The sequence below is a fragment of the Carettochelys insculpta genome, chromosome 3 (assembly GCF_033958435.1).
Source record: "Carettochelys insculpta isolate YL-2023 chromosome 3, ASM3395843v1, whole genome shotgun sequence".
Classification (NCBI taxonomy): domain Eukaryota; kingdom Metazoa; phylum Chordata; order Testudines; family Carettochelyidae; genus Carettochelys; species Carettochelys insculpta.
The window spans coordinates 207,558,798-207,582,324 of NC_134139.1; the positions used below are offsets into that span (position 1 = coordinate 207,558,798).

Sequence of the window (23,527 nt, forward strand, 5' to 3'; positions counted from 1 at the left end):
GAGGGGAGTGTGGCACCCTCATGCTGCTCCGGACTGGCTGTTGCACCTCCTTTTGGCCACTGGAGCAAAGAAACCCTAGTGGAGGCCCTGGGCTCCTGGATTATATTCACCTGTTGTGTTGGGCAAATCATTGCCTTGACCCGTGCCTCAGTTTCCCCATCTGTCACGCGATGCCATGCGTGCAGAGCACTGTGAGCGCCAGTGGTGAAAAGCACCAAGTATTGTCTTAAAGACATCAGCGCCACCACCGGATTGGTCTCTTTCCGCCATTGTTTTCTCTTCTGAGGGGTTTCCTACAGGGCCGTTGCCGGTCGGTGGCTTGGGAGGCTGTGAGCCAGAGGGAGGCAGGGGTAGGAAGAGAAGGACCCTCTGAGTCAGAGGGAGGAAAGCCAAAATCCCCACCAGCCGAAGAGAAGTAACCTCCTCAGTCTGAGCAGCTCTGTGCCAATCTGGCTCCTCACCCCGTGTCTTTTTTTGATCCACCTTGGTTGTACCCCTGCAAACGCCAGGCCCCCATCCCAGAAACACTCATGAATTTAACTGCAAGCCCCTGGTCTTGCTGGGGTCAGCAGGGCTGGCTCAGGTGCTGCCAGGGAAGCAGGTGCATGAAAGTTTTCGGTTTGCAAACTCCGCTGGTGTGGTGGTTTGATTTGCAGTGGTTGTGTTGCGCCGGGAGGAGCTAAGTGTGCTTTTAGCTCCTGAACAATAATAACAAATCTCCCCGAAGACCAGGATCCCACAACCAGCATTCCCACTAATTTTTTTCCATCCCTGTGTGGAATAAATTTTGTGATATGCACTGCTGCATGTCCAATGTGCACCGCTAATAGAAACACATACGGCCGGCTTTCAGCACTCTGTTTATCAGCTGGATGGCATCTGAATCTCTCCTACGCAGCCACCCAAGGGTGCAGCTTACAGGCAACGCTGCCCACAGTGGTTTTTTCAAGCCAGGCAGGCTGTAGCCAGACCTTCTAACGAGCCACTCCTTCTTGTTGGGCTTGCGACCCGTGTCCAGCTGTCATTGCCATTTGGCATGCGTTTTACCCAGAATACACAGCACAGCTGGGTGCAAAGCTCTGGGAAGAGGCAGAAAGGTTTTTTGTGGGGCGGGAGTTGCAAGGAGTTCTTTCCCTGTCTCTGGGCAGTGCTCATGGGCCTTTCACTGCCAAATGCATCTGCCCCCGATGGCCCTTAACAAGTAATGATTGTAACACAGAGGCTCCCCGCGACTGACTCTTTTTCACTGTATTTTTATACCTCTGCAATGCCCCAGCCTGGGAGAAGATGCCGAAGAGGAGCATTCTGGGTAAATACCTGTGTGGGAGAAGGAATGAGCAGACCTTGTGACAAAGTTGTTCTTATTCCTGGGCCTCTGGTCTCACTTCAGGGCCCAGTTGCCCTCACTGGGGTGAGGGGTGGTCTAAGGGGAACCCAGCCCCCACCCACTCATGCCGGGTTCCAGCCCAGGGACCCCTATGCGGCTGCTGGTGGGAAGGGCTGACTCCCTTAGGCCTTGGAGCAACATCTCTTGTCCCTGGGCCACTTCTCCCGACGATTCCCCCTGGGACCTTCTCAGGCTGCAGCTGTAACGAGCCCCCCTCTCCATCTGCTGCAGCTCCTCACTCCCCCTCTGCGGTTCCTGCTCCTTTCCAACCTGCTTTCTGTCACTGCTCTGGGCTGTGTCTACACGTGCCCCAAACTTCGAAATGGCCATGCAAATGGCCATTTCGAAGTTTACTAATGAAGCGCTGAAATGCATATTCAGCGCTTCATTAGCATGCGGGCGGCAGCGGCGCTTCGAAATTGACGAGCCTTGCCGCTGCGCGGCGCGTCCAGACGGGGCTCCTTTTCGAAAGGGCCCCGCCTACTTCGAAGTCCCCTTATTCCCATGAGCTCATGGGAATAAGGGGACTTCGAAGAAGGTGGCGTCCTTTCGAAAAGGAGCCCCGTCTGGACGCGCCGCGCAGCGGCAAGGCTCGTCAATTTCGAAGCGCAGCTGCCGCCCGCATGCTAATGAAGCGCTGCATATGCATTTCAGCGCTTCATTAGTAAACTTCGAAATGGCCATTTGCATGGCCATTTCGAAGTTTGGGGCACATGTAGACGTAGCCCTGGTCTCCTTGCTTCTCACACCCCTCCACACCCTTGCCCCTGTGAAGGGCTTTTAAAGGCTTCTTATTAGGCCCGCCTTGGAGTCAGCTGGTCCCAGTTAGCCTGAGCCATCTGCTGCCCAGCTGCCTGTGATCACCCTGCTGGTGCTCCGCAGGCCTTTCCGCTTGCTTGGGCTCCCTCTGAGGGGGCCCTCCACCCTGGCCCTGCCACAGCTGTCAGACTGGCTGGCCTATCTCCCCCGGGCAGCATCCCAGCAGGACAGGGAGCAACCGTGTCAAAGCCCTCTCTCTCCTTAGTTAAGGCCAAGACAAAATGTAAGAGCAGGGAGGGTTGTGGACCAGCCCCAAACAAGCGCCCTGAAAACATAACCTGATCACTGCTTTCCGTTAAAAATGCATGAGTGGGCACCGGTCTCTATAGCCCAACGCAATCTGGTCGCAGTGAATTATTGATGCATTCCTCTCTTTTGCTTTGCTGATGGTGCCACACTGTGACCAGCTGCTTAGACCAGCATTAATTAGCTCAGTGCAGGCCTGAAAACAGGAATTTTGGGGAGTGACGGATGCTAAATTTTCCTAAAGGTGGATCGCAATTTTTTTTAAATATAAAGGAATTCAAAGTAGTCGTGCAATGAGTGTGCATAGGAGAGGTTAATGAAAAAATTGAATAGAAACAGCGGACAGTAAAATGCTTTTGTTATAACATACTAAAAATATACACAGAAATAAAGGTTTTATAGGTCTTGCTGAAGTATCGTAAGGGAAAAACAATTTTCCCTTGTCCCCCTCCCTTTCCTCTTGCTAGCGGCCAGGTGCATGCTGAGAAATGTAGTTCATTCCCTGCTCCCAGACCAGCTTTCTGGGCAAGAAGCTGGCCAAGAAACTACAGTTCCCAGGGTGCTGTGTGTTTCCCCATCATGCCCTGCAGGCTCCCCCGCACCATGCAGCAGAGAGGAAGGGTGAGAAACCAGATGCAGAGCGTGCATTTGCATCCATCAGAGCCCTGCGCGTACAGGCCTGCATGCCAGTCCCCTGCCTCGGAGGAGCTTAGCCCCTCAGGAAGTTTGTCATAGCCCTTCAGTATGATGTATATCAGACATCAGATCAGCTACTGGGTCTAGACCAGTGTGCTCCAATGACTGTGCTGCAGCCATGCATCCTCAGGGTGCCATGAGTTTTGCAGACACGTGGCTACCTGGAAGGTTAATTTCATACATGCTCTGCAGTGATTGAGAACATGAGCAGAGACTGTAGAAGAGCAGGAACAGAGAGGATGTTCCCTGCAGTTTCTCTTCCAGGGATTGATTTCAATTGGTAGACCAAGTATCCTGTGCAACCATGGCCAAGGAGATATCAAGGCATGTGGAATCACCACCCATCTTACACTAAAGGCATTTACTATAAAAACAGAAGTAAATTATTGACACAAGCAAGCCAGCTTGTACACAGCTTGAGCCCCAGCTTTGTCTGTATTATTAACCAGGCCTATCACCTCGGTCAGCACACAGACATATTTAGTGGCTAAGTCATTTGATTACAAGCAAATGTATCATTACATGGGACAATATCGTAGATTGTCTTGCCAAGGGAAGATCTGATCTGGCCAGAGCATTGGATCAGTTCCAGGAGTCTATCCTAGGGATAATGCTTTTCTTGCTGCTGGCAGGATGCTCTTAAATCTGACGTGATTTTTTTCTCTCTTTCTGCACCTAACTCAGTAAAATGTCTGAAATGAGGAATAAGCTCAATGATGGATACAAGTCAGTAACAAGGTACTTCAACCCTGGCGGGGACTGTGTGCAGTTCTGCGGGGTGGGGGGCAGTTCTCTTTGATCCCACCCTTCTTGTCCTACCCTCCTCACAGCACCCGCTCTTCACTCCTGTGATCCTTCAAACCCACATGATTGTGTAGAAAGGTACTTAACAGTGTCAGGAGTGGGATATGCTCAACATGATTATAGCCTGGCTCATCTGTTCAGCAGCCTCTGGGCAATGACATAATATACATGTCCCCTGTATCTTTGGTCCCAAAGGCACCATCTTTGCCCCCTCCCCCTTTTGCATTCTCTGCAGAAGCCCCAGGACTCAACAGACCGAGAGAGTGGACTTTGCTGCTGCAGCATTCTCTGTGTCGCAGGGGTGAAACCCTGTGAATCCAGAGCCTTGTCCAGCAGCAGGAAAATTACATGCATGCTTAGCTCCAGAAGGGAGCTCTGGGGTAGTAGAGAGACACAAAACCCCTTTGCAGAGAGTTTCCCATTCTTGTGCCGTTCAGTTTGACTTGTCCAAGTGGATACCACGACATTTCCCGTGGAACCAACATTTGGAAACATTTTGCTTTGGGATCACTGCAATGTACTAACCCCTGTATCTAGCCCAGGATGAGTCAAAATGCCCACTGCAGCCCCTCTAGCAATGATTCCATGAGCCTGCAGTTACAGATTACCAGTAATCTCAGGAGGGCACAAAGAAGGCATTAGGACCCATCCAGAACAAGACGGCACCTCTGAAATCCAAATCAGGTGAAGTCATCACTGACAAAGCCAAACAGATAGAGCGATGGGTCGAGCACTACTCCGAACTGTACTCATGCGAGAACACTGTGGTTGATACAGCCCTCAATGCCGTCGAGCTCCTGTCAGTCATGGACGAGTTGGACCAGGAACCAACTGTGGTCGAATTGAAGAAAGCTATTGACAGCACTGCAGTAGGAAAGGCCCTGGGCCAGGATGGTATACCACCAGAGGTACTCAAGTGTGCCTTGGACACATCCCTGGAACCCCTACATGAGCTACTGTGCCTGTGCTGGAGAGAGGGAGAGGTTCCACAGGTTATGTGGGATGCCAACATTGTAACCTTGTATAAGAACAAAGGAGACAGAGGTGACTGCAACAATTACGGTGGAATCTCCCTCCTAAGTATCACTGGTAAATTGTTTGCTCGCGTCATCCTCGGCAGACTCCAGAAGCTCGTTGAGAGGGTGTATCCTGAATCCCAGTGTGGATTTCGCACCGAGAGATCTACCACTGACATGATCTTCTCCCTGAGGCAGCTGCAGGAGAAATGCAGGGAGCAGAGGAAGATACTCTATGTCACCTTCATTGACCTGACCAAGGCTTTTGACTCGGTCAGCAGGGATGGACTGTTTAAATTGCTCCACAAGATAGGCTGTCCACCACAGCTACTCAAGATGATCCAGTCTTTCCACGAGGACAAGAGGGGAACTATCCAATATGTTGGCACATTATCGGATGCCTTCAGCATCAGGAGTGGCATCAAACAAGGATGTGTCCTTGCTCCGACATTGTTCGGGATCTTCGCACTCCCCCTGAAGCCTTCGGATCCTCAACAGAGGGCATCTTGCTGCACACAAGGGCTACGTCTACACGTACAGCCAACATCGAAATAGGCTATTTCGATGAATAACGTCTACACGTCCTCCAGGGCCGGCAACGTCGATGTTCAACTTCGACGTTGCTCAGCCCAACATCGAAATAGGCGCAGCGAGGGAACGTCTACACGTCAAAGTAGCACACATCGAAATAGGGATGCCAGGCACAGCTGCAGACAGGGTCACAGGGCGGACTCAACAGCAAGCCGCTCCCTTAAAGGGCCCCTCCCAGACACAGTTGCACTAAACAACACAAGATCCACAGAGCTGACAACTGGTTGCAGACCCTGTGCCTGCAGCATAGATCCCCAGCTGCCGCAGAAGCAGCCAGAAGCCCTGGGCTAAGGGCTGCTGCCCACGGTGACCATAGAGCCCCGCAGGGGCTGGAGAGAGAGCATCTCTCAACCCCCCAGCTGATGGCCGCCATGGAGGACCCAGCAATTTCGACGTTGCGGGACGCGGATCGTCTACACGGTCCCTACTTCGACGTTGAACGTCGAAGTAGGGCGCTATTCCTATCTCCTCATGAGGTTAGCGACTTCGACGTCTCGCCGCCTAACGTCGAAGTTAACTTCGAAATAGCGCCCGACGCGTGTAGACGCAACGGGCGCTATTTCGAAGTTGGTGCCGCTACTTCGAAGTAGCGTGCACGTGTAGACGCAGCTAAGATCTGATGGGAAACTGTTTGATCTTGCAAGGCTGAAGGCTAAGTCTAAGGTGTGGGAAGTGCTCATCAGAGACGTGCTGTTTGCAGACGATGCTGCTGAAGTGACACACACAGAAGACCAGCTTCAAAAACTGCTGGATCAGTTCTCCAAAGCGTGCAAGGACTTCGGGTTTACCATCAGCCTAGAGGAGACACACGTACTTGGTCAGGACGTTGCTGAACCTCCATCAATCAGTATTGACAATGACACGCTAGAGGTCATCCACGAGTTTACTTACCTCGGGTCCACCATCACTGACACCCTGTCATTGGACACTGAGCTAAACAGGAGGATTGGAAAAGCAGCCACGACTCTGTTCAGACTTAGCAAGAGAGTGTGGAATAACAACAAGCTGTACACTCACACCAAAATGCAAGTCTACAGAGCCTGCATCCTCAGCACCCTCCTCTACGACAGCGAGTCTTGGACCCTGTACGCCCGCCAGGAAAAGAGGCTGAATGTCTTCCACTTGCGCTGCCTCAGGTGCATCCTTGGAATATCGTGGAAGGACAGCATGCCCAACAATGCCGTTCTCGAGCAAGCTGGAATCCCAACCATGCACACCCTCCTCAGGCAGCGTTGGCTCCGCTGGCTTGGCCACATCCACAGGATGAATGATGGAAGGATCCCAAAAGACATCCTGTACGGCGAGCTACCCTCTGGCAAAAGACCTCCCAGATGCCCCCAGTTGTGCTACAAAGACATCTGTAAGAGGAACCTCAAGGAGGTAGACATCGACCCAGATAGTTGGGAAGAGCTGGCAGACGACCGCAGCAGCTGGAAGCAGGAACTATGCAAGGGCCTTCAGAAGGGCGAGATGAAGATCAGACAGCTGGCAGAGGAGAAGCGAGCCCGTAGAAAGGACAGCGAGGACCTGCCAGATACCCACTACACATGCAGCAGATGCAGCAAGGACTGTCACTCTCATGTGGGCCTCCACAGTCACAGTCGACGCTGCAAATGACGATCTTAAATGGAGTTACGAAGGGCACGATCCATAGTCTACGCAGACTGAAGGATGCCTACTGCTACTACAGTTACAGAACAGCAAGAAGTCCTGTGGCACCAGAGAGACTAACAGATATTTTGGAGCATAAGCTTTCATGGGCAAAGACCCGCTTCGTCAGATGCATGAGTCAGAGTGTGTGGCACAATCTCTCACTGTAATCTGTGTAGCAGGTCTTTGCCCACGAAAGCTTATGCTCCAAAACTTCTGTTAGTCTGTAACACACAAGACTTCTTGTTGTTCTCGAAACTACAGACTAACACAGCTCCCTCTCTGATACAATTACAGAGATATTTAAATACAAGAGGAAAGTCTACGCATACAGAAGGAGAAGGGACTCCCTTGGGTGGAGTAACACAGACAGGGATCTAGTGCTCAGAGTTGGACCGCAAGTTAAGTATGAGTCATCAGTGTGATGCTGTTGTAAAACAAGCAAATGTGATTCTGGGATACGTTAACAGGAGTGTTATGAGCAAGGCCCAAGAAGTAATTCCGTCTGACTCTGCACTCATTAGGCCTTGACTGGAAGACTGGGTGCCCTGCTGGGCACCACATTTCAGCAAAGATGTGGAAAAACTGGAGAGGGTCCAGAGAAGAGCAACTAAAATGATTAAAGGGCTAGAAAACATGAGTCATGGGAGAAGACTAAAAGAAGTGGGCTTGTTTAGTTTGGAAAAGAGAAGGCTGAGAGGGGACATGGCAGAAGCTTTCAGGTACCTAAAAGAGGGTTGCAAGGAGGAGGGAGAAAAATTGTTCTCCTTGGCCTCTGAGGACAGGACAAGAAGCAATGGGCTGGAAATGCAGCCAGGGAGGTTTAGGCTGGACATTAGGAAAACATTCCTACCTGTCAGGGTGGTTAAACACTGGAATAAATTGCCTGGGGAGGTTGTGGAATCTCCATCACTGAAGATATTTCATGACAAGTTGGATAAATATGATGTAGACGTATCAGAGAGGGAGCCGTGTTAGTCTGTAGCTTCAAGAACAACAAGAAGTCTTGTGGCAACTTACAGACTAACAGATATTTTGGAGCGTGAGCTTTCGTGGGCAAAGACCTGCTTCGTCAGATGCATGAGTGTGGGGGTGGTATTTAAAGAGTTTGAAGTGTTCTCCCACAGGCTTCAGTCTCCCTGGACACTCAGGCTACGTCTACACGTGCACCCAACTTCGAAATAGCTTATTTCGATGTTGCGACATCGAAATAGGCTATTTCGATGAATAACGTCTACACGTCCTCCAGGGCTGGCAACGTCGATGTTCAACTTCGACGTTGCTCAGCCCAACATCGAAATAGGCACAGCGAGGGAACGTCTACACGGCAAAGTAGCACACATCGAAATAAGGGAGCCAGGCACAGCTGCAGACAGGGTCACGGGGCGGACTCAACAGCAAGTCGCTCCCTTAAAGGGCCCCTCCCAGACACACTTTCATTAAACAGTGCAAGATACACAGAGCCAACAACTAGTTGCAGACCCTGTATATGCAGCACGGACCCCCAGCTGCAGCAGCAGCAGCCAGAAGCCCTGGGCTAAGGGCTGCTGCCCACGGTGACCACAGAGCCCCGCAAGGGCTGGAGAGAGAGTATCTCTCAACCCCCCAGCTGATGGCCGCCATGGAGGACCCCGCTATTTCGATGTTGCGGGACGCGGATCGTCTACACGTCCCTACTTCGATGTTGAACGTCGAAGTAGGGCGCTATTCCCATCCGCTCATGGGGTTAGCGACTTCGACGTCTCGCCGCCTAACGTGGATTTCAACTTTGAAATAGCGCCCAACACGTGTAGACGTGACGGGCGCTATTTCGAAGTTACTGCCGCTACTTCGAAGTAGCGTGCACGTGTAGACGCAGCCTCAGTGGCAGATTGAAGGTGACAGTCCTGAAACAAAAACATTTCAAAAATCAAATAGAGAGAGAAATCTCTGAGCTGCAGTTTATTTGCAAATTTGACTCCATGAACCATGGATTAAACAGAGACTGGGAGTGGCTCGCAGCTTACAAAGGCAGTTTCTCTGCCCTGGGTGTTAATATCTCCCCATTAGACTCTGACAATGGCTCACACCCCCCTGTCTGGTCTGACTTGTTTTTTCCCCTTTTGATAAGTACTGTTGATACTGGGCCATTTCCACCTTGCTGAATAGACCTTGTCAGCTCTGGCCCTCCCTCTTACTGGGACCCCACTCTTTAACTACCCCTCTGAAACCACCCTCCCCCCCAGCTCATGCAACTGATGAAGCAGGTCTTTGCCCACAAAAGCTTGTGCTCCAAAATATCTGTTAGTCTATAAAGTGCCACAAGACTTGTTGTTCATGATGTAGATGGTGCTTGGTCCTGCCGGGAGGGCAGGATACTGGACTCAATGACCTCTCGAGGTCCCTTCCAGTTGTAGTGTTCCGTGATTCTATTATTCTAACCAAAATTAATTGAAACAATGAGGGTGACCAGGGTGACCTTTCTAGCCTGAGGAAATGTTTGGCTTTCGGCGAAAGGGACCGAGGAGGGCGAAACGGGCCATTTCACCTTTTTGCTGTTGAAACCGACGCTTTGCTGTAAAGGGGTTTGAATTCAGAAAAACTGAATTTCACGAGGGAACATGTTTCTCACCTGCAGCACCTCTTCCCTTTGCTCATGCAGTGGGGAGAGGGAGCAGCTCCCCTGAGCCCAAGGCAGGAGGGCTGAGCAGGGATTTTCTCCTTGCGTGGCTGTGAGCCACACTCCTGGCTCAGGCACACTAAGCCATGCTCACAGCTCCCAAGGGCTCTGCAGACAGGCTCCTCCGGGCCCTGCAGTCAGTGTCTGCTCTAATTTTTACCGTCTATGGGTGGAATAAATGTTGTTGTGTGCACCAAGGCATATGCAGATGTGCACCACCCATAGAAACACAGGCTGCCGGTCAGCGGGACGGCACCTGAATCTATTCTGAGTGGCTGTCCAAGCGCTCAGCTTACAGGGAACCCTGCCTGCAGCTCAGGGGCTGGGGTTGACACAGGTGGGGGCCTGAATCGGTGAGCTGTTGGGGTGGCTGGCTGAGAGAAGGGGGCCGGCACAGTACTGGTGAGCCAGGAGGAGGTTCCCCTGGGCAGTGTGGAGTCTCAGACTAGGGGGTGCTCTGGGGCAGGCCTTTGCCTCCCCAGCTGTTGGGCTTTAAGCTGCACTCAGTGGAACCTGCTGAGCAGGGAGCTGTCCGGCCAGGGACCATCGCAGCCCTGGGCCTCTGTCCCTCTCTGTGCGGCTGCTGGGGAGACGGGGCAGTAGAAGGATGCACAGAGCTGGGGGTGGGCTCGTTCTGCTCTCGCACTCACCCCATCGATGGCGTTTCCTCCGAACAGTGATACCCAAGGAGACCCCAGGTAAGGGGCGCGAGGCCTCCCTTGCGCTGGCACCTGCCTGGCATGTGTTGTGTGTTGGCCCCAGGGCGGTGCCCGGCATGGTGTGACGTTGGCAAAGCCTGTGCAAAGCGCTTCTTCCCCCTCCCCGCCATGTCTGCAAAGGGGGAGGGGCTTTCTTCTACTCTCGCCCTTCCCCCACCCCCGTGGGGGGTGGAGCTTCCACCGCCGCCCCCCCATCACTTTAATGGAGCAGGGCTTCCTTCCACTCATTCACTGCCCCACGCTGGCCCTGGTGGGGTGGGGCTTCCATACGTACCTGGCTGGCTGTCACTCCCCTCCCCACTGTCTGGGCCTCGCTGGCTCCGGCCCGGGGCCCAGGCCTGTCCTGGTGGTAGGAGTGACGTTTTGCAGTGGCGTGGCGCATGAGCATGGGGTGTGGGGCGTGAGTTCTTGCCGCCCAGCGGCTAGTGTCTGATTAGACTGATCTTTGTGATTTCAGAGCTAAGGGGAGAGAGAAAAGGCACCTCATTTTACCATTCAGGTACCCTGACACCCTCCCCCGTGCCTTGCTAGCAGGGGTCAGTGCTCCCTCCCCAGCCTCCGGTCTTAGTCCAGAGTAGCAGCACGGCTGCTGAGCTCTCTTCCCCACGTCCCTGAGTGCTTGAAACCTTCCTGCTTCTGGACAAAAAGGGACCAAATGCATCCTCTGTGCAGGGCCGGGATCTGCGCTCCTTAACAGAGCCCAGTGACCACAGATCCAGGCTCACAGCTGGCAATGGACCACAGCCTTAGCCATGCCCAGTGACCATAAATCCAGGCTCACGGCTGGCATGTGGACCATAGACTTAGCAGAGCCCTGCGACCACGGACCAGGCTCCTGGCTGGCTCATGAAGTGCAACCACAAAGCAGATGTCGAAGCCAGCAAGGATTCGCCCCCCTCCCCATGTTCTCATGTGCCTTGCTCCTTGTTCAATGGCAGGAGCAGCCATAGACACAGAACCGGTGCTGGACACAGCCAAGGACCATGTGGTCTGCCCTCCCCCACAAAGCAATCGCTGGCTCATGAAAGGAAGAATCGCGAGGGAGGGTCCAACCCTGTCCAGGTTCAGCTCTCCCCTGTGCAGTCCCGGAGCTCCACCCGGCACTGCCAGCCTCCCACCCATGTGAGCACACTCTGTAGCCCACACTGTGTGGCACACCCAGCACACACAGACGCACAGGCAGCCGGTGCTGCTCTGAGTCTCGGCAAGGGATGCAGTGGCTTGGAAAGGATGAATGCAGCTGCTGTAGCCGGCTGCATCGCTCCTCCACATGACAGCCCCTTTCCCAGCTCATCGGCAGGGCCTCATTCTTCAGAAGCGTTAGCGTGTAACACTAGAGCTGCTGCTTGGGCTAAAACAGGAACTCCCCTGGCTGCCAGCAGCAGCAGATTGTTATCCGCTATGAGAACTAGGGAGGAGACACAGCACAGTCAAATGATTTGTTCTGGCAACTCAAGCCCACTCCTGCACATGTGTGCGGAGGCAGGTACAGCCACTGACACACATACGTACACCTGGCCAGAGAGAAAAGCATCGCACGCGTTCAGTGCCACATGTGGGGATTGAACTGACTCCTTCCCGCCTATGGGACTAGAGCCACCGAGCTGCGAGCACAGCACAGCCAGGGACATTTAACCCTTTGAGTACTAAAAGCAAATGCCACCGAGCGCAAGCCCTTTTATCGAGCGTGCGTATATATATATATGGCATATATGCATATGGCTGAGTTGTCCTTGTTTGGCATCGATATGTATATATGGGAGTTTTTGTGTTCTCTTGTCTCTGCTGTTCACTACTGTCTGGTTATTGGCTGACGAATACTTGTGTAAATATATATATACACACGCATAAGTGCAAGGCTGCTTGGGGGCTATTTATCATATAGGCTTCGTTCATGGCCAAGTCTCCTTAGAGTCCTTCCCTTGCACCAGCGCGGCTGCTGCTTTTTTTCTGTGTGTTTTATACTGTTACGGGCCTGCCCAAAGCCCATGGGACTCAGTGCAAAGACCCCGGCAGCTTTGGCGCCAGCCTCAGCTCCCCGGGTGGCGTCTTAATTTAACTGAATGAAAATACCCTAGGGTCAAATTCCCAGCTCGTCTGAGTGAGGATATGGCTGCTGATGTCCATGGGCTGGCGGGTGCATCTTTCCCATTGTCTGTCCTTCTGGTAGGGCTCAGTGCAAAGAGCCAAGCATTGGTTGGCTGCAGCGCAGGGGACAGCGGTTCTGCTAGGCAAGGAGGAGCCCGTGTGGACGAGTGAATTGCCCTCTTGTGCAGTAGTCGAGTCTGGGCATTCAGCGAAGTGGAGAAGGGGGAAGAGAGTGATTGCCCTAGAGAGAGAGTCCCTGAGTGGGAAGCTGCATCAGGTAGCGTGAGACCTTCCCAACTTTCTGCGCTCCCTGGCTGTGCTCCCCACGGGCTCCGGACGAGCCACACATGGGCTGCCAGGAGAGCAGAAGTTAGTCCCAACTGCTCTCGAATGCAGGCTTCTGCGGGAGAGTGTCCATCAGCTGTCCCCAGTCCCGGGTCGTACACTCCCATGCGGCCCATCCTCTGCTGGAAGGTGATGGAGCCGCCAAAAATGCTCAAGGAGGTCTGACTGCAGCCAGCAGAGGGCAGTGCTGGGTGTGCAAAAGTGCAACTGACACAGGCCCCGTGGCGGGGCACATGGGGGTGAGTGAGGATTTTCACTCTTCTGCCATCATCTTCCTGCCTGAGTTCCCAAGTGCCCAGGGAAGCCAGGCAAGTCTTGCCTTCTGCTCCGCTGTAATGGAGGGAGGTCGGTGGGCTGGGCCTTCTAGGGGCAAAGGGAAGGGCCCAGAGGTAGAAGGGAGGAGAGAAGGGCAGGAGATTACTGGTCAGTGCAGCCCGGTTGCACCAGAATTTGTCGATTTCCCAACCCACCCTCCCTGTTGCTCTCCAGCCTGGCACTCCTGCCACAGCCGAGCAGAGCCAGGGAAGAGCAGGGGGTGAGATGAAATTTCTCCCAAGTGCCAGCTGTTCCACTCAGCTGGGAGAAAGCCAGGGGCCCAGGAGCAGAGCGCCACAGACCAGAAACGGATTAGGAGGAGCACGCAACTGGGGGAAGGCTGAAGAAAGAGAAGCCACAGCAAAAAGGAGGCAGGGTCAGATGAAAGGGACGAAGAAGCGTCAAAGAAAAGGAAACCGGAGAGGAAAGACAGGGCAGGAAAAGGAAGCAGCATGGAGAATCTAGACTTGCCGTTCTCAAGCTGGGGCTGAAGACCCCAAAGAGGGCCACAGCACCCATTTACTGGGGCCCCAGAGCTGGCTTATACTTGCAGGGCCTGTGCCCCAGCCCTAGCCCACAGGGGCGGGGCTCAGGTTGCAGGCCCCCTGCCCAGGGAGCTGGGGTTTAGGCTGTGTGGTGAAGCTGTTGTGCAAAGGGGTCACAGTGAAGATGGAGAAGCCCTGGTACAGACCAGCTGCTGAGATTCAGAGCATGGGGTGAGAGCTCGGATACCACAGTGATGGGCATGTCAGGGAACCCCCCAGCCCATGAATTGCTCCCGTCTCTGGTCTCTGATGCACTCCAGTGGAAACCCAGGGCTGTGGGAATGGGCCACGAATCAGGAAGAAAAGCCCGAATTCATTCATGTCTCTGTGGGGCCCCCAAGTCCAGGCTCACTTTGGGGGGCTCTGATCTAGTGTGCGAGGGCCCCAGTGTGTAAAACGGGGCGAGGAAGGTGACGCTGCCCGGGGCAGGGAGAACAAACCCATGCACACACACACTTGCACGCTCACTATTCACTCATGCGCTGAGCACGCGGCAGAACACGAGGCACCTCCATCTCCGCTGAGCTCTGATTCAGTTCCCCCATTGCCCCTACGGCAGACGCTCAGTGGTTGTTCCTTCAGGGGCTGAAGGGGGCCTGGGGGGGCAGGTAGAGAGACCGATCCAGGGCACAAAGGTGACCGCTGAACCTGAACTCCCTCCATGTATTGGGGCGTTGAGTCCCTGAGTCCTGGGACTCCGCTGAGTGGTGCGCGACTGAGGATGTGGCTAGGGGAGAGGCCGTTCGTGCGGCTGGGGCTCACTCTGGTAATGGCACCCACTGGCTTGTTTTCCTTTTGTTCCTGTGCTACCCGGCTGCTGGCTCCAGCAAAGGCAAAGAGAAGATGAAAAGGGGCAGAGACGGCGAGCACAAGTAGGTGTCCTCTCCCTGCGCACTCTCGCTAGCTTACAGGCACAGTGGGGGGCAGAGCCGACCCCGGGTCGCTCCTTCTCCTCCAACATTATCGTCTTGACCCCAGGCCCGGGACACTGAGAAAAGCAGCTCTGCTTAGGACTGCAGCCGGGAGACAAGGCAGCTTTCTATGACAGTGGTTTTCAACTGGTGTGCCGTGGCACACTGGTGTGCTATTAGAACTGTCTGAGTGTGCCTTGAGATTTTGTCAGTTTCCCCTCCTTGCCATTCTTAGCAGAGCCACCACGGGGGAGGGGGTGGAGAAAGTGACGACTGGGCGCTAACTGGCTCAAGCAGCAAGGCTGCCTGAGTCCCAGCTGGCACAAGGTTCGTCAATTTCTCCCCCTTGGTGGCTCTTTGCAGAGGGGAAACACTGACCCCGTAAGACCCTCTTTGTGCTGGGCGGCAGCTGATATGCTGCTTCCTGGCCTGAACAAGCTGGCGGGGAGCCCGCCCCCACTCCCTGCTGTGACGGTGGGGAGGGAAGGAGAGCGGGACCCCGTAGGAGCTGGGACGTGGTTTAAATGCCATGTCCTGGCTCCAGTGAGCTGGCGGGGAGGGGAGCTGCTTTCAGTGGTTACTCAGTTACTCAACGTCCCCAGAATGGCGCTGAGCAGATTTTGCCAGCGTGCCTGTGCTCGCTGTCTGAGATGGTGCATTCTGTGGTGGATTGGAAACATTCATGCATTGGATCTTGGCTTAGCTTTCATGCACTATTATGTTGCCAGCCTCTCTAGTGAGACCACAACCGTAGTAAATGGAAGTTAATATGATGTTTATGAGCAATCGATTCAGCTGGAAAGAGCTGGAGTTGTCTGTCTCATTGAAGTGGGCTGGGTTACTGACACGGTTGGGAACTGCTGATCTCAGACACTCTAGATGAGACAGTTCATGAATTGGGCAGTCCTAGGGCTTGTGTTCCCCAGGATGGACTACGATCACTATGTCCTTCTCACCTGTGAATCTGGGGTCCCTCTCTTGGCTGCATGAGCCGAGGGCTGCGGGTTGGAGTGGGCCTGGCAAGCGATCTTCCCTCCTCCTCTCCTGTAGGCTCCACAGCCCGGGCAGGGCAGAATAGTTGGCAGAGCTCCATGTGGGGCGTGGGTACTGGGCCGGCCATGTGAGTAGGGCTGTCGGTCTGTAGGCTCTCAGCTGAGCACTGATCAAGGAAAGAACACAGTACTGAGGGCTTTTTATTTTCCGTAGTGAAACCCCACTAGACCTCTATTTCTTGAGCAACAGGGGTAGCTCCCTGAGCTGGTGGCAGTAGTAGGTTTTTAATCCTCTGTCTGGACCAGCTAGTAGAAATGGACAAAAAACTCACGTTCTCCTTCTGTTAAGAAATGGCCCTAAAATATTTCAGAGCCGAGCCGCGTCTGCCTCTCCTGGCTGAGAAGAGTCTCCCAAGCAGAGTCAATGTCAATGGACGCCTTCTCCTTTGTTCGTCCCACCCACACTTCTCAGCTTTCCCCTCCGTTCCACATGTTTGGCTTTTGCTGTGAGGACTCCCTAGAGTTCCTGCAGGGCTGGAGAGCAAACCTGGGACTGCTCCTTCCGGGTCCCTGCCTCTCTAGTCTCCACGCATGGGGGTGCCAGGGCAGGTCTCTGAGCTCTCTAGTTCTGCTGTGGTGACACCAGCTTTGCCTGTGTCGCTGTTGGCGTGCCTGGCGTGAGCTAGTGGATATGTCATGGCAGCAGGAATTGGCGTTAGCGCCCCCACTACCCTCCCGTCTTCTGATAGGGTGAAACTGATGCCAGTGTGGAGACCAGCTCACGGTCCCACTGGATTGACTTGGTGCCAGATCTCTGCACTGGACAGAATTTCAGTCCCCTCCAGAAAAGGAATAGGAACAATACTGCCGATGTTGGGTCTGTTTCCTATGGTCTTGTACCATGTGCTATCATCCTCCTCCGTCCGTACCGGACACTGACACAAAGGAGTGGAGGGTTCTGATTTAGCAGCCTTGGGGCTGCTCTAATTTACACCCGGCTGCCCTTTGGGCCACCCCAACCACGCACGCTGTGCCCAGAGAAGGTGGCATAGCAGCAGTGACGGTATCTCTACACCATGGAAATATGTGTGTATGGAGGGGAAATCCTCAGGACCCTTCGGACCTGCTGGGTGGGAGCAGTTCGATGAGGGCACAGGGGCCAGCTGCTGGTTTTAAGCCGACATCCTGTCTCTTTAAGGCACTACCACGGATATTTGGTTTGGAGTCACCAGACGAAAGGCGGCCAGGACCCCTCTCTCCCTCCCCCAAAAAGCGCTGGTTAAAGAGTCAGAGCCTGTGGTGAATAATTCAGCAGCTGGCTGTAACCAGACCCTGGGCTAGGCCCCATCTGCGACACAGGCTGTGGGGAGAGGGGGCCTGCCCCCCCTGCACATACACATGCCCGCAAGGTGCCTCCCTACCCACACCCCTGGGGAGAGACGCCGGAAGGGGGACTGGGAGGCTGTCCTGGCAAAACCAGGCCGGAGCCTTTTGCACAGGGCCGGGGCCACCTGCAAGGACGCAGAGCAGGTGCTGTTGTCTCAGGTTCGCAGGCCCTCATCCAATATTCATGCAGGGACAGTATCAGCTCTCATCTCCCACCAGCTCCCCATCTGCACCATCCAGGCAGCTCCCCGCCGGGTCTGGGGTGTGGTGGGCTAGGGGGGCTTAACCTTGTTTAATAACAGCAAAGAGCTGGAGGCAGAGAATCGGTGGGAGAGCCTCCCCTCAGCCCCCCACCAAATCAACCCCTGGCCATCCCGGGAACTCCGCCCGGCGGGAGGCTGCTGTTGTTCCCTTAACCCCACCCCCCGCGCCCTCTAGCACAGGCTCTGGCAGGGATGGCTGCTACGCACACTGGTAGAGCTGCCATCACGTGTCCTCGCAGCCCGGTAGGTGCTCTGTCTCTGCCCATCTCCCCGGGGAAAGCCGGACTCTGGACGGTCAGCTGGTGAAGGTAGAACCCGGCTGCGCGTGAAGCTGCGGGGAGGCAGGGGCGGATTTGCTGTCTCTCACTTTACCTTGGCCTGAAAGGGTGCCAGGTGGGAGACAGAGCGCTGGGGGGGTCGGGGGTGGGTGTGGGGAGCTAGCTGGGGCGTTCTCTGCCCAATGCAAACCCTGTGCGTTTCTGTCCGTGACGGCCACAAGGCCATCCTAGTCCTGCACCCTTCTCTTTCTCGCCTCCTCTTTCTCTTCCCCCGGAAGTTGGAATTTTTCTAGCTCTTCCCCAGTTGCTGCATTCCTGTCGTCACCGACTTGTTACTGGGAATGGAAGGCGTGCTTCTCTGGGGCAGGTTGGTTGGGGCTGGTCCTGCCTTGGGCAGGGGGCCGGACTCGAGGACCTCGACAGGTCTCTTCCAGCGCTGGGATTCTACGATTCTCTGCTTCTGGGTCTCTGCCTTGTGTTCCTGCTCCGTGCGGCGTTGGTCAGATTGGGAGATCCCGGTCACAAGCCGAAGGCAAGGCATGTGTTTTGGAATCCCCGTTTGCACTGGATGTGGGGGAACTGGCCCCTTTAAACGAAGCAGCTTGTCCACTTCTGACCTGATTCAGAGGATGGCTCAGTGAGGCAGGGCCTGGAGAGGAGGTTGCAAAGGTCCCTGGGAAACGCTGAGATCAGGGACAGGCAGAGCATCCGTATGCCTACGGGGAATGCACAGCTGTGTAGGGCACCGGAAAACCTGGGGCACTGCTGGATCTTAATGTCCACCCAGCTGCCTCCTCCTGTCCCTGGTCTGTGGTTCTGCTTCCTCCGGACAGGATCCGATTAACTGAAAAGGGAAAAAGCCCCAGAGCCGTTAGCAGAAAGAACCAGTTGAGTGGTAATGAAGCCATTTAACAGGCATTTGCCAACCCCAGGTATAGACGGCCACTTTCTGAATTTGCTGTTTGGCTACACGAGCTTAGTTTAAAACTTGCTTTAAAAATATTTCGTTCGTGTGTTGCTGAAGAAATCCCATAGCTAAAAAATGGTCACATGCAGCCCCCACCCTGCGGCTGCCGTTGGGCACAGGGGCCCCGGTTTAACAGTGCTGTGCAGGGCCCCAGAAATCCGAGGGATGACCCTGGTGGCAGGGTGAGCTGTGGACTGTCCTGAGCAGGAGATCCTGTGCTGGCAGGTGAAAAAGGGCTGAGAGCTGGACCAGCAGTGTGGGGCTATGACACCAGCCTCCTAGTGACCACATCAGACAATCCAGGGGCTGTTCATAACCCTCCCTGCGGGTGCACGGCAAAGCACTTAAACCCACCCACTTAAACCCACCCCTATGCAGCAAACGGGGTAAGCACGTGCTTAACTGCAATCCTGGGCTGAATGGATGTGCTGGGAGGGGTTAGACCTTTGCTGAACGAGGCCTGTGAGTCCCATCCAAACCACACGGAAGATCATTAGGAGCATTTTCTTCTCCGAGCAGCCCCAACGGCAGGGCTGAACCTTCCACCTCTACCTGCCTTTCACACACGCCAGCTGCCTCCCCTTTTTGTTCCCAAAGAGAACACAAACCTTAATATTTAATAACATGGCTTCAGTGGCTTTTCATTATGGGTTAATCTGCGGCCAGCGGGCTGCTCTCTTGTAGCATCCCTGGGCCAGAGGTGGATTTGGGATTTTGAGAGACTAATTAAAAAGAATGACATTCAATTACAGCTGGAGGGATAACTGCTGTAGTCAGCTAACGGTCCCAAGGGGAAAGAGGCAGTTGGCGAGAGAAAAGTTCTCAAAGGAGAAGCTCTTTGCAAGCTGAGGAAGGGACAGTGGTTGTGGGGCAGAGATCAGGCCAGATTCAGAAATGCTTTTCCATTCTTCTCTTTTGCCCACCTGCCCAAGACAGATGGACGTGTTGGATTCGCCACAAGCAGAAACCCGCCCTTTGAGTTCCACCCTTCTTTACGTCGCGTTAGTCCCACACGAGACCTGCAAAGAGCGTGATTCATGGCTGGGTCTTATGCCTTGCGAAACTGCAGGGGGTGAATCTCACTTGTGAATGTACAAATTACCAGTGAATCCTTTTTCCCTCCATTCTCATTGTTGTGGGTGCATTTGTCAGTCACAAACTTCAGCCATTGGGTTGGCCACAAATAGTCCACTCAATATCGGTGTTGGTTTGCTCACTGGTAGTTGTGCCTAGGGGCCTCGTTTCCGCTTCTTGATGCCTAAAGAATAGCACTGAGTGCTCTTTCTGGTCCCAACTTCCAGCTGACTCATTCTTCAAGCTTCATTTGTGGACCACAAGCTAAATGAGTGCCAAGAGCGTGAAACTTTTGCAAAAAAGGCAAACATGACCTCCATCATTGAAGATATTTAAGAACAAGTTAGAAAAATATCTCATAGGGGTGATCTAAATGGTGCTTGGTCCTGCCATGAGGCAGGGGACTGGGTTTGACGACCTCTTGAGGTTCCTCTTAGTTCTAGCCTTCTGTGATACATTAACAGGCGTGTTGTGAGCAAGATATGAGAAGGAATTCTTCTGCTCTGCTCTGTGTCGGTTAAGTTTCAGTTGGAGTAGTGTGTCCAGTTCTTGACACTACAGTTCAAGAAAGATGTGGAAAGGGTCCAGAGAAGAGCAAGAAAAATTATGAAAGGTCTAGAGAACTTGGTCCCTGAGGGAAGACTGAAAGAATGGGGTTTGTTTACTTTAGAAAAGAAAAGGCTGAGAGGGGACATGATAGCAATTTTGAAGTACCTGAAAGATTGCTACAAAGAGGAGGGAGAAAAAGTTATTCTCCTTGATCTCTGAGGATTGGACAAGAAGCAATGGGCTTACCTTGCAGCAAGGGAAATTTAGGAAAAATTTCCTAACTGTCAGGGTGGTCAAACACCAGAATAAATTGCCCGGGGAGAGTGTGGAATCTCCGTCTCTGGAGATATTTAAGAGCAGGTTAGACAGACAGTTTTCAGGGATGTTCTAGACAGTGCTTAGTCCTGCTGTGAGGGCAGGGGACTGGACATGATGACCTCTCAAGATCCCCTCCAGTTCTAGTGTTCTGTGACTTTATGATTCAAGTGAAAAAGTCACAAAACTGTCCAGGTTTGGCAATATTTTCACCAAGAGGACAGGTGCCTGTCCTTGGCCAACAGCAGATAATACAGTTCCACAAGTATCAGTGAGCCTCCGGCTGCAGATGGGTGGATTATAGATTTTTCAGATCGCTGGCAATTCTGAAAAATTGAAACAAAATAATGGTTTTGGACATAAAAGAGGTGAAAAATTTTAAATATTTTTGGCAATCAAAATAAATAAAATGGTTTGGGGTCAAACTCCTTGTTTTTCTCTGCCCAAAATGAAATGTTTTGTTTACATTTTGAGCAGTTTGTGAGTGTTCTGATTTTTTAAAAAAATTCTTTAGATTTCTAAACCCAAAATTATTTCCAAATCAAACATCAACACGTCGCCTTTTAAAAACGTTGAAATGATTTTTTTTTTAAATTGGTGGTGTTAGTGTTTGCTTTGAAATAAACAGTTTGGTGAAATCAACAGGAATATGTGAAACCTATTAATCAACTCAGAATTAGGTGACAAATCTGAGGAACTCACTCAGACTGAAGTGACATTAGAGGAGGTCTTGGAGTTAATTGATAAGCTGAATAGTAACAAGTCTCCAGGACCAGACGGCATTCACCCAAGGGTTCTGAAAGAACTCAAATGTGAAATTGCAGAGTTATTAACAGTGGTTTGTAACCTATCCTTTAAATCCACTTTGGTACCCAATGACTGGAAGACGGCCAATATAACACCAATATTTAAAAAAGGCTCTAGAGGAGATCCTGGCAATTATAGACCGATAAGTTTAACATCAGTACCAGGCAAATTAGTAGAAACACTAGTAAAGAATAAAATTGCAAGGCACGTAGAACAACATGAATTGTTGGGCAAAAGTCAGCATGGTTTCTGCAGAGGGAAGTCGTGTCTAACTAATCTATTAGAATTCTTTGAAGGGGTTAATAAACATGCGGACAAGGGGCACCCAGTGGACATAATATACCTAGATTTCCAGAAAGCCTTTGACACGGTCCGACACCAAAGGCTTTTATGTAAATTAGGCGGTCATGGCATAGGAGGAAAGATCCTTTCATGGATCGGGAATTGGTTAAAAGACAGAAAACAAAGGGTTGGAATAAATGGTAAATTTTCACAATGGAGGAGGGTAACTAGTGGTGTTCCCCAGGGGTCAGTCCTGGGACCGATCCTGTTCAACTTGTTCATCAATGATCTAGAAAATGAGGTAAGCAGTGAGGTGGCAAAGTTTGCAGATGACACCAAGTTGTTCAGGACAGTCAAAAGCAAAAGGGATTGTGAAGAACTACAAAAAGATCTCAGCAAACTGAGTGATTGGGCAGCAAAATGGCAAATGAAATTTAATGTGGGTAAGTGTAAGGTAATGCATGTTGGAAAAAATAACCCAAATTACACGTACTACATGATGGGGTCAAATTTAGCTACGACAGATCAGGAAAGGGATCTTGGAGTTTTAAGCTGTGTCTACACGTGCACGCTACTTCGAAGTAGCGGCACCAACTTCGACGTTAGGCGGCGAGACGTCGAAGTCGCTAACCTCATGAGGAGATAGGAATAGCGCCCTACTTCGACGTTCAACATCAAAGTAGGGACCGTGTAGACGATCCGCGTCCCGCAACGTCGAAATTGCTGGGTCCTCCATGGCGGCCATCAGCTGGGGGGTTGAGAGATGCTCTCTCTCCAGCCCCTGCGGGGCTCTATGGTCACCGTGGGCAGCAGCCCTTAGCCCAGGGCTTCTGGCTGCTTCTGCGGCAGCTGGGGATCTATGCTGCAGGCACAGGGTCTGCAACCAGTTGTCAGCTCTGTGTATCTTGTGTTGTTTAGTGCAACTGTGTCTGGGAGGGGCCCTTTAAGGGAGCGGCTGGCTGTTGAGTCCGCCCTGTGACCCTGTCTGCAGCTGTGCCTGGCATCCCTATTTCGATGTGTGCTACTTTGACGTGTAGACGTTCCCTCGCTGCGCCTATTTCGATGTTGGGCTGAGCAACGTCGAAGTTGAACATCGACGTTGCCGGCCCTGGAGGACGTGTAGACGTTATTCATCGAAATAGCCTATTTCGATGTCGCAACATCGAAATAAGCTATTTCGATGTTGGCTGCACGTGTAGACGTAGCCATAGTGGATAGTTCTCTGACGACATCCACGCAGTGTGCAGCGGCAGTTAGTAAGGCAAATAGGATGTTAGGAATTATTAAAAAAGGGATCGATAATGAGACAAAAGATATCATACTTCCCCTATATAAAACTATGGTACGCCCACATCTTGAGTACTGTGTGCAGATGTGGTCTCCTCACCTCAAAAAAGATATATTGGCATTAGAAAAGGTTCAGAAAAGGGTGACTAAGATGATTAGGGGCTTGGAACGGGTCCCATATGGGGAGAGGCTAGAGAGACTGGGACTTTTCAGTTTGGAAAAGAGGCGATTGAGGGGTGATATGATAGAGGTATATAAAATCATGAATGGTGTGGAGAAAGTGAATATAGATAAATTATTTACCTTTTCCCATAATACAAGAACTAGGGGACACCAAATGAAATTGATGGGTAGTAGGTTCAGAACTAATAAAAGGAAATTTTTCTTCACACAGCGCACAGTCAACCTGTGGAACTCCTTGCCCGAGGAGGCTGTGAAGGCCAGGACTCTCTTAGGGTTTAAAAAAGAGCTTGATAAATTTTTGCAGGTTAGGTCCATAAATGGCTATTAGCCAGGGATAAAGTATGGTGCCCTAG

The 23,527-nt window shown here is 52.5% G+C and overlaps 1 protein-coding gene across 8 annotated transcripts in view; it reads left to right on the forward strand.

Annotated features, from left to right (window-relative positions):
- The window catches only part of OTOF (otoferlin), a 272,506-nt gene that overhangs the window by 90,969 nt on the left and 158,010 nt on the right, over positions 1 to 23,527 (forward strand). Inside the window, exon 1 of one of the 8 annotated variants that reach the window (XM_074989056.1) lies at positions 3,864 to 3,886. The exons of 6 other annotated variants lie outside the window; for them this stretch is intronic. The gene's annotated coding sequence lies outside the window, so the exon portion shown is untranslated. Of the gene's footprint in view, positions 1 to 3,863; positions 3,887 to 14,746; positions 14,753 to 23,527 lie in introns of those variants that run through there. One more of the 8 variants, XM_074989055.1, reaches the window with a different exon arrangement.